The sequence below is a fragment of the Podarcis erhardii genome (genome assembly GCF_964252035.2).
Source record: "Podarcis erhardii genome assembly, chromosome: 6".
Lineage (NCBI taxonomy): Eukaryota > Metazoa > Chordata > Lepidosauria > Squamata > Lacertidae > Podarcis > Podarcis erhardii.
The window spans coordinates 44,980,669-44,994,732 of NC_138510.1; positions in this window are offsets into that span (position 1 = coordinate 44,980,669).

The following is a 14,064-nucleotide window of genomic DNA, read 5'->3' on the forward strand; positions in this document are numbered from 1 at the left end:
AGTAGCACAGAAGCAAAGGGCGTTCTGGTGTGCCTGTTACCTTCAACAGGAGTTCTGCATATGTATTAAGAGGATAATAAAAAGAAGCTTTGGTGGGCTGTGGTGTGGGGAGCACAGGGGACACTTGTCACTAGATCAAGACAAAACCATCACAATCAGAGCAAAGCAGGACAGACAGTATGTCTGATAACAACTGTCAGCGAGGTTTTTTGATTGCATGTGTCGCAAGTATTCTCTGCACGCTCATGCTTCACAGAAAACCTTTCAAGGTTCTATATCTCAGGGAGCAAATCCTCACCGCATGCTGGGATCTATGAGTACCACTCTACTACTGAGCTGAACATCATAACAGCTAACTGCTTTGAGTTTTCCCATACTTGCTTCTGTAATGGAGTTTGCAGGTCCTACCAGAACTTGTCACACAGAGGAAGAAGAAGAAATAGGCCACTGAATCTGGGGGAAAGGAGTAAGTGCCACAGTGCTTAGGTGTACCCAAAATGTTCCCAGTCACAGAGAACCAGTGATTAGTCTAGTTTAACCAAAATGCTATTCACATACAGACCCAGTTCTGAGAAGAGTTCTAACAGGAGGCCTTGCCAATGCAGTCCTACACAGGTACATGCAGGTAAGTACCGGTATATATAGGACTTCATTTTAAGGTAACTAGTGCCTAAACCTAGAGATGCTGTCACTATCACATATTTTAGTCAAGGTAAGGAAGATGCCTAGTTACAGAAATACAGGAGCACCTGGAAGAGGCAACAAGTCTATAAATCACCTTCCTGCCGTGCCTAACAGGACTTTACAATAACAGAGTACATGTCTAAAGATTATCAGTAGCTTTAAACCAAGAAGCAGATGCTTACGCGGGCCAGGTAATTCTGACTGCCCATCCCATTCTTCCTGTTTCTTTAATCGTTGGCTGGAACAGGTCAGGTAGGGCACACAGGCAATATGAACGCAGTCTGGTTCATCACATGCACAGAGTGAGGAGATGTCTGTATATGATACAACATATTTCTATACCTATATTATAGTCGCCAGTAGATAAAATGTAAGGACAGAGGGCTATCACGGGAATAATTCACAAGCTGAATGGCTCTGTCTGATCTGCATATTTACGTATCATTTTGTGTCTTCTAGAATACCATTGTTCAGATTCTTGTGTGAGATGAGCATTTAGGACCACTTAGCCATGTTCTAAATAAGCCTGCATCTGCACTACCCACATTTCTGATGCAGCCAGAAAAGCAACTGGGATACAAATTGTGCCTTATTTCAAGGACAGTTAGATGCATGACAATCTGGCGGTGTTGAACACCACTCTTGAAATCATGCAGACAACTGAGCAGTCATCATGTGAGCCTGCTAGACGACCACCGCATTGCATGGTGCAGCTCTTAAGGGACAGTGGCATGCCCGATGGGTCATATATTAACTACCCCTGACTAACAAACAACAACAGCAGCAGCAATCGCCATGCATATATCTCTTCTCCTATTTATTTATTATTAAAAGGCGCTACAACATCACCCACAGTGAAATGAAAGAGACGGAGCTCCAATTCTTTGGCCTCTGTACAGCTTTCCACACCTACCAATACGCACTGTTTGGTCAATGTACATTCATCTATGTTCTGTTCAACCATATATGACCTTTACTTCCGTGCTATTCCTTTCAGAGTAAAACTGATTTAGAGCAGAAATTAGTTCAAAAACAGAAGACTGAGTGGACAAGGGTGCAAAGAAATTGGAAAACAATGTGTAAAAATATTCATTTTGTTTTAAGGCTTAGCTAGAATGTTTACCAGGGAGTTTTCATGTTCAGCTTGGCTGGCTTTTATTGAGAAAATCTGCTTAGCCTATGAGCCTGGTACTTTTTTGTAATTAGAAAGGCTTTTGACTTTCAGTTTCCAAACAAGCATGCTCTCCAATATATTTCTCCTGGGTCTCAAAACCAACTGTCGATGATGCCATTGCTGCCCACACCCAACCAATTGTGTACATCTATGAAAACATTCCCTGAATGAAAGATTCTCTTTCCACTACCCCAAGCAAATAATTGCTTCAGAAGAGGGGTTTTCTTCTACTAGACTGATTATGAGAGGGAAGGGTTAAATTTCCTCTCTAAACCAGCTCCACTCCCAATAATTCACAGACCCTCCCCCACAAGAAGATTTCATTTGCATTTTTAAAACCTACATGTTAAATGCAAAGACACACTTAACATCATGCCCAATTTGGCCCTCATGAGTGATTCATGTTCAGCAACCTTTTTCAGCCGTGGGCCGGTCCACCATCCCTCAGACCATGTGGTGAGCTAGACTATATTTGGAGGTGGGGGAGAGAACAAATTCCTATGTCCCACAAATTACCCAGAGATACATTTTAAATAAAAGCACACATTCTATTCATGTATAAACATGCTGATTCCAGAACCGTCCATGGGCTGGACTGAGAAGGCGATTGGGCCGCATCCGGCCCCCGGGTCTTAGGTTGCCTACCCCTGATCTATAGCATATCCTCCAACATTTCTCCAGTGAAAATAGGAATATCCTATCCATACTCTCTAACATGTATCCAATAGGGATGTCCAGTGCTATTTTTCTAGAAAAAGAGGTGCCGGAACTCACTCTAAGCACCTCCCTTGTTCTCTTAGAATGACAATGGTGCGTAACTGAGAACTGAGTTCTGGTGAGTTCCAGCTGGGGAAAAAGCCCTGGAGACGGTCTGTTCCATACCCTAAATCATTTCTCCAATGAAAAAATGAATGTCCTAAGGAAAAGTGGTACATTCCGGGATCAAATCAGAAACCGGGATGGCTTCTGTAAATCTGGGACTGTCCCTGGAAAAGAGGGACACTTGGAGGGTCTGCTATAAGCTACTGCACAGCTGTTGAAAGAGCAACCAGGGTCTCTTGACTAGCACATACCAGTGGCTAGGGAAGACTCAAATACAGCAGCAGCCAGCAGTATCAATGCTATTCTATCAGCTTTAACTATAGCATATGTTATTACCACAGGTGTACATATCGAGAAAGAAAAACCCCAGGCATAGTGAGAATGCCAGTTACACCCTCTTCTTCTTCTTCTTCTTCTCCTCTCTCTATCAGTGGCGTAGCGTGGGTTGTCAGCACCCGGGGCAAGGCAAGTAATTTGCGCCCCCTAACCCGTGGATTTGCGCCCCCTAACCCTAACCCCCAGATGTTGCGCCCGGTGCGGCCGGCCCCCCCTGCACCCCCCACGCTACGCCACTGCTTTCTATTATTATTATTATTATTATTATTATTATTATTATTATTATTATTCTCTGGTGACTGTTGGGAGTGGAATTTGGACAACTACACCAATTATAATCCAGAAATGGAGGAGCGTGGAAGCACCACAGCCCTCCTTTTAAACAATGGAGAAGAATGGACAAAATACAAATCGTTTGACAAAATTTCCACACTCACTTTTTAAACAGGAAGAGAGATGGGCATCTTCAATCACTCAGTGGAAACTCCTTAGAGAACCCTAACCAGCTTCTGCTCTCTGCCACATGTCTATTGCATGCCCTCAGATATTTCGCACATGGGTGTTTCTCCTTAACCTTTTACGAGTTTAACATGGGAAACAATGATCAAGCGCTGGCATTCCCACAGGACCATATAAAGCACAAAGCTGCTCTAACAGGGCAAGTGGTCATCTTCAATTCAGTTAGTAGGTTGGGAAATTATTTTCTCCCTATTAAAAAAAATGAATGAAAGTGAAGGGGGTTCAAACCATAAGACTGATTTTTGAGGTATTGATCATTATTTTCCATCATAACAACCAGGGCTTTTTTCTTCAGCCGGAACTCACAGGAACTCAGTTCCAACACCTCTGAGGTGGGCGCCATTGCCATTCTAAGAGAACGAGGGAGGCGTTCATGGTGAGTTCTGCCACCTCTTTTTCTAGAAAAATAGCACTGATAACCACCACATGTTATTTGAAAGCAAAAGCAATCTGGCATAACGGGTGGGGTGGGGTGGGGTGGGGTAGGGTGGGGAGTCAGCACAAATAGTAAGGGAGAAAGTGGGTTTAAAAAAATTCATAGACTCTGGTAAAGTATTAATATCAATTTGATCACCTGACAAGACTACTGAGAAGAGATCTGTCAAGAGAGCTCCACCTACAAATTATTATTCCAAAATGGGTCAGAACAGCAATCCTCCTCTCTCATGTGTACACGCTCTCTCTCTTTCTCTCTTTCCTCAGAGGAAGAAAAGGGCAGCTGCACCAGTGGGATCAGCCCACAGCTACAGTTAATAGAATTGCACCAGCCCCTACTATTACTCATTGCTGTAAGTCAGGCAGCTCCTCTGTGCCATATAACCTGCCTTCCTTCTATGGGATGGCACTGCACTGCCTCTGTTCCCCTCCCTTCCTCGCTCACCCCCAAGGGAACCCCAGTGCTTTGCTTGAGGGCACTGAGTGAATCATCCAGTAACACAGAAATCTCCAAGTCCTCTTTAGCAGTCCCAGGAGGAGGCAGATCTGAGGGAAGTCGGCGGAGAAGATGCCTGCAGCAATGTCAGTTCTAGAACAGTCGGGCTGACAGGATTCAGAGCGGGGATTAAGGTTGGGATCAGGGATGCAGGGAAAATGAAAAAAGATTCTGGCTTTCAGGCGTGCTTCTGTTGTGTTTGTCTTGCTGTTTGTTCTTAAGGAAGATTGACTCCCTGGACATTTGACTTTAAAAAGCCCGAGATCACCTTCATGAAAGGCCCCAGTGTTTGCCTAACTGCTACGTCACTTCTGCCACAGCCAAAGACATGTTAACAGAATGGGGATGGCAAAACTCTGAAAGTTCACAGCTTCTTAGGGGTGGCTCATACATGCGCACATATCACTTGATGTGCGGCAGCCTGGCACGTAATGCCTGGCAGGTGGAAACGTGAGCAAATTCCACTGAAGAGCAATGCGTCTGAGGTGATGTGAGCAGATATTAGCACTCGCTCATTGGTGTTTTCTTTTTGATGGTTCATTTATTAATTATTTTCTTGCTTTCCTAGCTGCCTTTCTTCCATCACAGAACCCATGGCAGCAGACATGTGATACCAAGCTGGTCTCCTAACCATGTGTGAATAGTTTATTCAGAGTGGGAATTAAGGCCGGGTGCAGGGAAAATAAAAAAAAGATTTTGGCTCTCGGACATGCTTGTCTTACAGTTTGTGCTTATGGAATGGTCTGTTCACACATGCTCGTCATTACTCAATGTTGCACTTATCATTCAGTGATCATGGTTGTGTGAACCAGCCTTTCAACTCAAGTCTCTCTGTCCATTGCCCCACACTGGACCATCATCAAACAGGGAAGTTGTAGCAGCATACATCTCAGTTGCCTTGCCTGGCCGTAACATTACCCATAAGTGCTGCCTGCCTTCTTTGAAAGTCAGGTATGAGGCTTCCATTCCCAAAATAAATGCATGTTCTGGCTGGTGGCAAAAGCTTCCCAAACTGCTTGCATCTGATCTACCTTGGGCAGCAGTGCAGAAGCAGAACTAAGGCCAGAGGTATCATTGGCTTCCAATTGTCACAGTTGTTTGGTATCTCAGAAGATGCTGCTGGAATACTTGGAGATGTTCAACCACCTGTTCATCCTTTCCCTGGTTCCTTGTTGCCAAAAAACTTTGTTCTTGTTGCTGACGTTTACTGTTTTGACAGTAAACCACTATGAGCACTTTCATGGAAAGAAAGTGAAAAAATTTGTAAAATCAAATAAATTGATACTAGATCCCAAGGTCCTTCTCAATGGAACTAAAACCAAACCAGTTCCACACTTTTTACATATTAGCTTGTCTATTTCTCTTGCCAATGTGAAATACATCACCTTCATCTTGTATAGCAGCTTATCTCAATATTATCCTCTCTGTGCTTTACTTTTTCATTCTGATTTTTTATTTTGTCCTCTCCTCTGTAGTGGTTTTGACCTTTTCTACTTTGGTATTGTCTGCAAATCTGAGTGACATTCTCCACTTCTTCATCCAAAAGAAATGTTGAACACCTATGGACCCAGGATAGTCATTTGTGGGAAAAGCACCATTCTCTGAGTATGACTTCTCAAAACGAATTGTATCCAGTTTTCATGCAATCAATGTCCTTCACATAAATTATACAATCAAGTTTCTTGGCTAATATATTCTAATGTTGAAAGACTATGTCTTCTTGGCTGTATTTATGTGCTTTTGTGACCAGCCTAGGACACTTCAGTCATTTTCACACAATTTAATTGAGCCCTGTCCACACACACACACACAAAAAAACCCTGTGTAATGCCAGGACAGTATTATCACCCTGCTTTGTGCATCTGCACAGACATACATCTGGGGGAAGTCTGGAAAAGTATCCAAGAGCAGTAATTCATCAGGGGCCATTGTAGCCAGAGCAGGAATATTTAATGATATCAGCAACATGTGGGAGCAATGTGCTTGCAGATTCCCTACCTCACAGAGAGTTGGGAAGGAGGATAGGCAGGCCAATTCTATGATCCAGTTAAGATGGCTACCACTATGTTGAATCTTACACTGGTGTAACAAGTTGGTATCCTATGCTTTCTCACAGTAGCAACATCAAAAACACAACAGCAGTAGAGAAATGGATAAAATTTAACTAATTGTCATTATCATTATCTGTAATTGTTCCAAATATGTTTGCTGAATTGTTATATTTATTGTTGTTCTTTTGGTATGTTATGAGCCACCTTGGGCACAATTTTGTGGGGAAATGGCATACAAGGACCCCAGCAGCTCAACAATCACAGTAGTACCATTCACAAAACACCTTCACATTAACTTTAAAAGGAATATGCCAATGGACATCTGGCAATGGCAGCAACATCACAACATCACTTAAACCAGTGGTTCTCCAACATTTTTCCTCTGGGCCATACTTTCAGAACATGAATTTGCTTGTGCCACACCAAATTCACCTAATCTACATATTTACATCAGGGGGTTTGGACTGGGTGTTCATCAGTATGCAGATGACACCCAGCTCTACCTCTCCTTTAAATCAGAACCAGTGAAGGCGGTGAAGGTCCTGTGTGAGTGCCTGGAGGCGGTTGGAGGTTGGATGGCGGCTAACAGATTGAGGTTGAATCCTGACAAGACAGAAGTACTGTTTTTGGGGGACAGGAGGCGGGCAGGTGTGGAGGATTCCCTGGTCCTGAATGGGGTAACTGTGCCCCTGAAGGACCAGGTGCGCAGCCTGGGAGTCATTTTGGACTCACAGCTGTCCATGGAGGCGCAGATTAACTCTGTGTCCAGGGCAGCTGTCTACCAGCTCCACCTGGTACGCAGGCTAAGACCCTACCTCCCCGCGGACTGTCTCGCCAGAGTGGTGCATGCTCTAGTTATCTCACGCTTGGACTACTGCAATGCGCTCTACGTGGGGCTACCTTTGAAGGTGACCCGGAAACTGCAATTAATCCAGAATGCGGCAGCTAGACTGGTGACTGGGAGTGGCCGCCGGGACCACATAACACCGGTTCTGAGAGATCTGCATTGGCTCCCAGTACGTTTCCGAGCACGATTCAAAGTGTTGGTGCTGACCTTTAAAGCCCTAAACGGCCTCGGTCCGGTATACCTGAAGGAGCGTCTCCACCCCCATCGTTCAGCCCGGACACTGAGATCCAGCGCCGAGGGCCTTCTGGCGGTTCCCTCATTGCGAGAAGTGAGGCTACAGGGAACCAGACAGAGGGCCTTCTCGGTAGTGGCGCCCGCCCTGTGGAACGCCCTCCCATCAGATGTCAAAGAGATAAAGAATTACCTGATGTTCAGAAGACATCTTAAGGCAGCCCTGTTCAGGGATGTTTTTAATATGTAATGCTGTATTGTTTTTAATACTGATTGGGAGCCGCCCAGAGTGGCTGGGGAAACTCAGCCAGATGGGCGGGGTATAAATAATAAATTATTATTATTATTATTATTATTTATGCAAGGGCAATTTCTCCTAATGTATAATGCATTTTTGTATGTTACTTTCACTAATATATGAATTGTATGCACACTTTAGTATATGCATTTTTGCACACATTACTTGGCTGGAGAACTGCATTGCAAAATCCAGAAAAGTGTGAATTTCAAAGGATGGCTTTGTTTTAGTTTGCAGATAGTTTTGGAAAGTGCAAATTTTGTAGGTTTGCTCTAAGTGCAAACTGAATTAGATTCCTCCCCCATCCACACTTCCAACACAGACATTTTGTTGGCCCAAACAACAGTCTGAAAACAAGTGTCACTCTTGTTAGGAAAAGCAGAGAAGGAAGGACTGCTATTCCAACTATTAGCTGGCTCCATAAGCCAGAGACTGGGATGAAGCCCCAACACAGAACTTGGGGGACGAAACCCCTGATCCCTAGGAGGAGGGTTCAAGGACCAATGCGTTAAAAATCAATAAATCCACAGAGACAATGCACAGATCCACAATATAGATTTTTTATTATTATTTTTTTGTCTATCCACATTATTTATTCAAATTGGCAATTTTTTCATAAGCTGCTTAAGTCTGCAAGCTCTGTTGTGAACCCAGTAGTATTCAAGCGTTTGCAGAATCTGGAACACATGCATGAATGTACAGATCAGTTTGACAACAACTTGAAACTTGCTTTTTCATTTGGTCCTACGCTTGTTTCTTTTTTTAAATTTTTTTTTTATATAAAGTTTTTTATTTATACAACAAGAAAAAAAAAAAACAAATACCAAATTACACACAAATTACAAAAGTAACCATAGACACATAATTTTCTTAGCAAACAATAAAACATCTATTGGCCTTAACACTAAAGACCCAACCTCCCGTCTATTCCATATTTCAAATTCATATTACTTATTGCCAATACACATTTTTTTTCATAATTAAACTTATTCTCAATAAATCTAATTTCTTCTATCTACCTTGCAACTATTACTGAAGTTCCTCGAATGCTGCAACAGAATTTAAACACAATATAGATTTAAAGGGCATCCAATGCACCTTTAAAGCACATGACTTCTCCCAAGGAATCCTGGGAAGTATAGTTTCCCTAGCAGAGCTACAACTCACAGATGCTTAACAAACTAGAGTTCCCAAGTTTCTTTGGGGGAAGTCATGCACTTTAAATGTGTGTTGGATATGCCTTAAATCAATGGAGTGGATCTGCCTAATACTACACACACAACATGCCTGAATTTGTGCCTGTGTGAAAGACACACATTCTGCAAAAGGGAGGCGAGGTAGTCTCTTGGGCAAGGAAGAATAGAAGATACAACAGAAAGACCACAGGCGTAGCAACTCCAGGAACTAGCCAATAGCTCAATGATGAAAAACCACTGAAATTGGAAACGAGGCAGAGCATGACTTCTGAGGTTCTAGCTGGCAACAGCCGTGCTAGAGGGAAAAGGAACGGGTAGCAGAAATAGAATTCACACTCATGAAAGTGTCTTTTTACTTAGGGTAGTTAGTTGTTTTGCTGTCATAACTCTATGCCACACAAGAGGTGTGACTTAGCCTTGGAAGAGGTTAGGATGCCAACCTTACTAGCCACTAATGAGATTCTCCCCAACCATTCCCCTTCCCATCTTAAACCATAACAGTTACAAGAGTATATAAGACTTACACTGACAAAAGGTTAGGACAGGGGTCTGCAACCTTTAAGACAAAAAGAGCCACTTGGACCTGTTTCCGAAGGGGAAAAAACTGGGAGCCGCAAAACCATTGCGACATTTAAAAAAAAAATATATCTCCGGACAGTGGGCGGGAAGGTGACATCGGGACAGTGCGTGACTAATGCACGCACCGCCCCCATGCGACGTCACAGCCAGTACAGCGCCTGCCACAGTGGGGAGTGTCGGGGCGCACAGTGCGCCTCCTGCCCTCGCTAGTATCTGCCCCGGAGCCGCGGCAAAGGTGTAAAAGAGCCACATGTGGCTCTGGAGCCGTGGGTTGCTGACCCCTGGGTTAGGATGATAATTTATAATGGCATTACTTTGCACACTGAAACAGGGTTACACTGGTGTGCACAACTTAGTTGCAATCTTATCCTTGTTCAGCCAGCATAACTTGAGTATAAAATTATACCGTAGACACATTACAGAGCAACGCCTAAAATATTATTGCCTACAGTGCAAAATAACTGTCCTCCACAACAAGTTTCAGGAAGACAATTATCAGCCTATCTGTTTGGCATGGTTGGATCGTGGCTTCCTGGCACTCTTAATGCCAAAGGATTGTTCCATTTAAGGCTAAAATGAGTCTGGCACCCCAACTTGTACTCAAAATTAGAAAACTAAAGGTTTTCATTGTTTATGGGACTTGAGAAAATCTCTCTCTCTCTCTCTCTCTCTCTCTCTCTCCCTCTCCCTCTCTCTCTCTCTCTCACACACACACACACTTCCTCCATCTTTCTCTCTCTCTCTCTGAATCTCTCAATTTCTCAGTCTCTTAAAACAGTTTAATCCTTTTGGCTTCTAACAGGATTGGTGGCGATGCCAAAAGAACAACCAGGCTGTATTTACCTTTTGGCACTGTATAAACTCCCAGCTAAGCTAAGAATTGCTAAAACAGCAAAACACTGAAATAAAAACAACAGCAATAATGGAAGAATTTCCTAAACATCCACTGATCTCTAAACCACAAACCTTTATTTATTGTTCATTCGGTATTAACAGTTGGAGCAAATCTGGATTCTACACCCTCCAGTCTATTTTCCTTCATTTCTTTTTACCTCTTCTGTTTTTATACATACCATTAACTCCCCCCCCCCCAATCTTTCCCACTCCCATCTTCTGCCCCCTCCCTCTTCTGACTGATTTGAGTTCTTTTGTTATGTCTTCAAATTGATGGCCCAACAGACACAACTCTTTCACTCCATCACTACCGTCTGTGTAATGTTATGGCAGTTATGTGGTGACTCTTTAGCCTGGGCCTATCCTCTGCATTTTGATGGCATAATACACCTTGCAAGCCCCATCAGAACATCAATGTCGGTTGTACGAACAGCCGTCTTCCGTGCCTCACAAGGGTGGTCTATGAAGCTTTCGTACTCAAACACCATTCTCCCCTTTGCCACTCTGATTCTCTTATTTAAGGTCTCCTTCCGCTTTTTCTCTTCTTCAAGATACAAAAGGCTGCAAATTCTTTTTTCTCTTCTATCCTTCAGACTTTTTCTATCCCTTTCCACCCTTTTGATACATAATATTCAACCCTCTGTTTTCAGGGGGGCTTTCTCCCCCCCCTTAAGTTTTCTTTTAACTTTCAAGGTCAACAGGGACAGACAATGCCACCAGTGCCTGTTTGATATGTGAGCGCTATTGGCGTCCATTGCCACGGTTTCCGTGGTAACACAGTAACCATTAATTTTCAATTAAACTAGACAAAAAGCCCGATGACAGCTCCAGGTCTGCTGAAGATGTCAAGAATCCGTATTAATATACAGCAAGAGAGCATAATTGTGTGTCCATCTTCCTGAGCAACGAAAATGGGGGGATAATTACCAGCTAGAAAGCCACTCTATAATTTTGTTCTTACTGTCACCACAACCCTACATATTAGCATAAATTAAAAGCAGGGTTTATTGTTACCAAAGTGCATTGATATTTTGAGGCTATTTTCTTCCTTTTAACTGTTTGTTGTTGATGGGTGATTCCTGGACTCATGGCAGCTCGTACCTTGGGAACATTCTAGATGTGGAAAAGTAACTGCAGAGGCCTTAAGGTTGAAAGAACAAAGAATATTTTTAAGGAGAGAGGGAGTCTTGAGGGACTGGATTCTTGTTCCTCCACATCCATGTAACATGCTAATTAGATTTCTCATTTTTCTATAACTACCAATATAAGGAGATCCTCAGATCGAGTACATCTACATTCTTTGGTAACCCTGTCCATGCTAACAATTTACATCTTAGATATGTTGACACTGAAGCATTTCCATGGCTATTTCATCCTGTAGAGCTATCGCTTTTTGAAAACTTCTCTCCTCATAAACCATTCAGCTGCTTAGCCAATCATCAGCCAATCATTGTTTTGAATTAAGGGTCATCTTACCTTATATATTCCACTTGCAGGGATTCCATAATGAAGACTTCACTATTTATCCTCTCAGAGGCTGGACTTTTCACTTTTTATAGTTTTGCTCTTGGCCTAGGATTGAGAAATTCCCACAGACTGCCAACACAAAGTTGAGAAGATGCTTCCCTGTTCCCTGCTTTTTGTTCCATTTCCCCCTCTCAGGCAAGTCAGTTGGTGTTACATGATTAGCACCACAGTCTACAATATTGTTATTACCTCCCTTTTCAAGACTCACCTTGGAGCTGGAATGGATGTAAGTCTCTAACTGCGAGTTTCTAGTGACAGATGCCGATTTCATGAATTTAAGTGAATGGAAAAAAGCAAGTTCCTTGTATCATATCCAGAGAAAGCTGTCCTTCAAAAGGAAATTTAGTGTAATTACCCTTAAGGGAGCTATCCTCACACAGTCAGTCACAACACTGACCTGCTGGCTAGGATCTGACAGGGAAATTACAGGCTGTATACTCAACAGAAGGGGCTTCCGCCCTTCTCAAAAGAAAGACAAAATGGAAGAGTTTTGAAATGAAAAGTATCAGCTTCTGGGTTTTAAATTGGTTTCTTTACCAGGGCGTTCCTTTGTAGCCAGACCTGTGAAACAAATGGGTCTTGTTTCTGAGCAGCTGAATAGACATAGACTCTCCATACCTCAGGGATGATGAAGCTATGGCCCTCCAGCATGGGCAACAGAAATGGCAGGAGTTGGTCCAGCAACATGTATCTGACAGCCGCAGCTTCAACATCCCTGCAATATATGAATGAAGGAGCAGGGAAAGGGAGTTGCAGAGAAGAATTGGCAGTAGCACCCTCCCCTCCCATTAACTGATTCTCCTCTGAAATTCTTTTCTTTGTTCCATTTATTCTTCTACTTGGAGATTAGCTGGGATAAAACTCCATAAGACTGATTTATTTAATCAGGTATTTAACTTACCTGCTTAGTTTTTGTATCTCATCTGCTGTCCTGTCCATGTTTTATTTGGAATTTTGTAAAGTGCGGTTTTGATTTTTTAAAATGTGCAGTTTTGATTTATTTTTATTTTTTCAGTGTTATCTGTCTGGGATATCCTTTTGATGAAAAAACAGCTTAGACAATGGTCTTAAAAGCAAATGAAGAGAATGAAACACAACCCCGGAGAAGTTGTTCCAGGGAAGAAACATGTGGATGGGAGAATTGCAGCCCCACCCACCTGTCAGTTTACCCCTGGAAATGCCCTGTGGTTTGGAAGCCTCATGTTGTATTATATGGTCCCACCCTTAGACTTAGAATAAATAAGAATTCATTCTGTTGCTTCCTCACACTAACAAGCAGCACTTTTTTCCTCCCAATGAATCTGTTGCTTAGATAGGCAGGGGAACCAATAGGATTTCCTGGACTTTTTCTTCTTAGTATTACTACTACTACTACCTACTACTACTACTTCAATTTATTACTCACCCTTCACCATCAGGTTCTAGGGCGGGTTACAACAATTTAAAATCCAATGTTAAAAAAAGCTGAAACCAATTCTAGTCACGGGAATAGCATAAGTCCTCACAAAGTGCCAACAGGTGAAGCTTTCCCCCATAATTGCATTTCCATACTAGAAAAGATACAACCTGTTGAATTTGTGCCTGCCACTCAGCTGTTAAAGTACAAGAGCTCTGTTCCCCCCCCCCCAATGCCAATACTAAACCATGCAAAAAAACTTAAGTTTCATGAGTTGTAACTTGTAAAACACTTATGTTACTGTAGGTCTTTCATCAATTGCTCTTAGGCTGGCAATACTACATTTAGTGCAAGACCAGGAGAGGGCTATTTCAGATGGCAGGGAGTGAGGGGTGTAGAAAGAGATTTATGATTTATGGCAACAGAGGTTCAGATGCCCATGCTTGGATAAATTCAAAATTGTTAAAAGGCAAGCTGTGTATTCCGAGAGCATTTGTTGTGGTTATTTATTATTTATACCTTATAATAACTACAGCAATGTTATCAGCACTGGTCAAACAGCCACTCTTTTCTATTTTT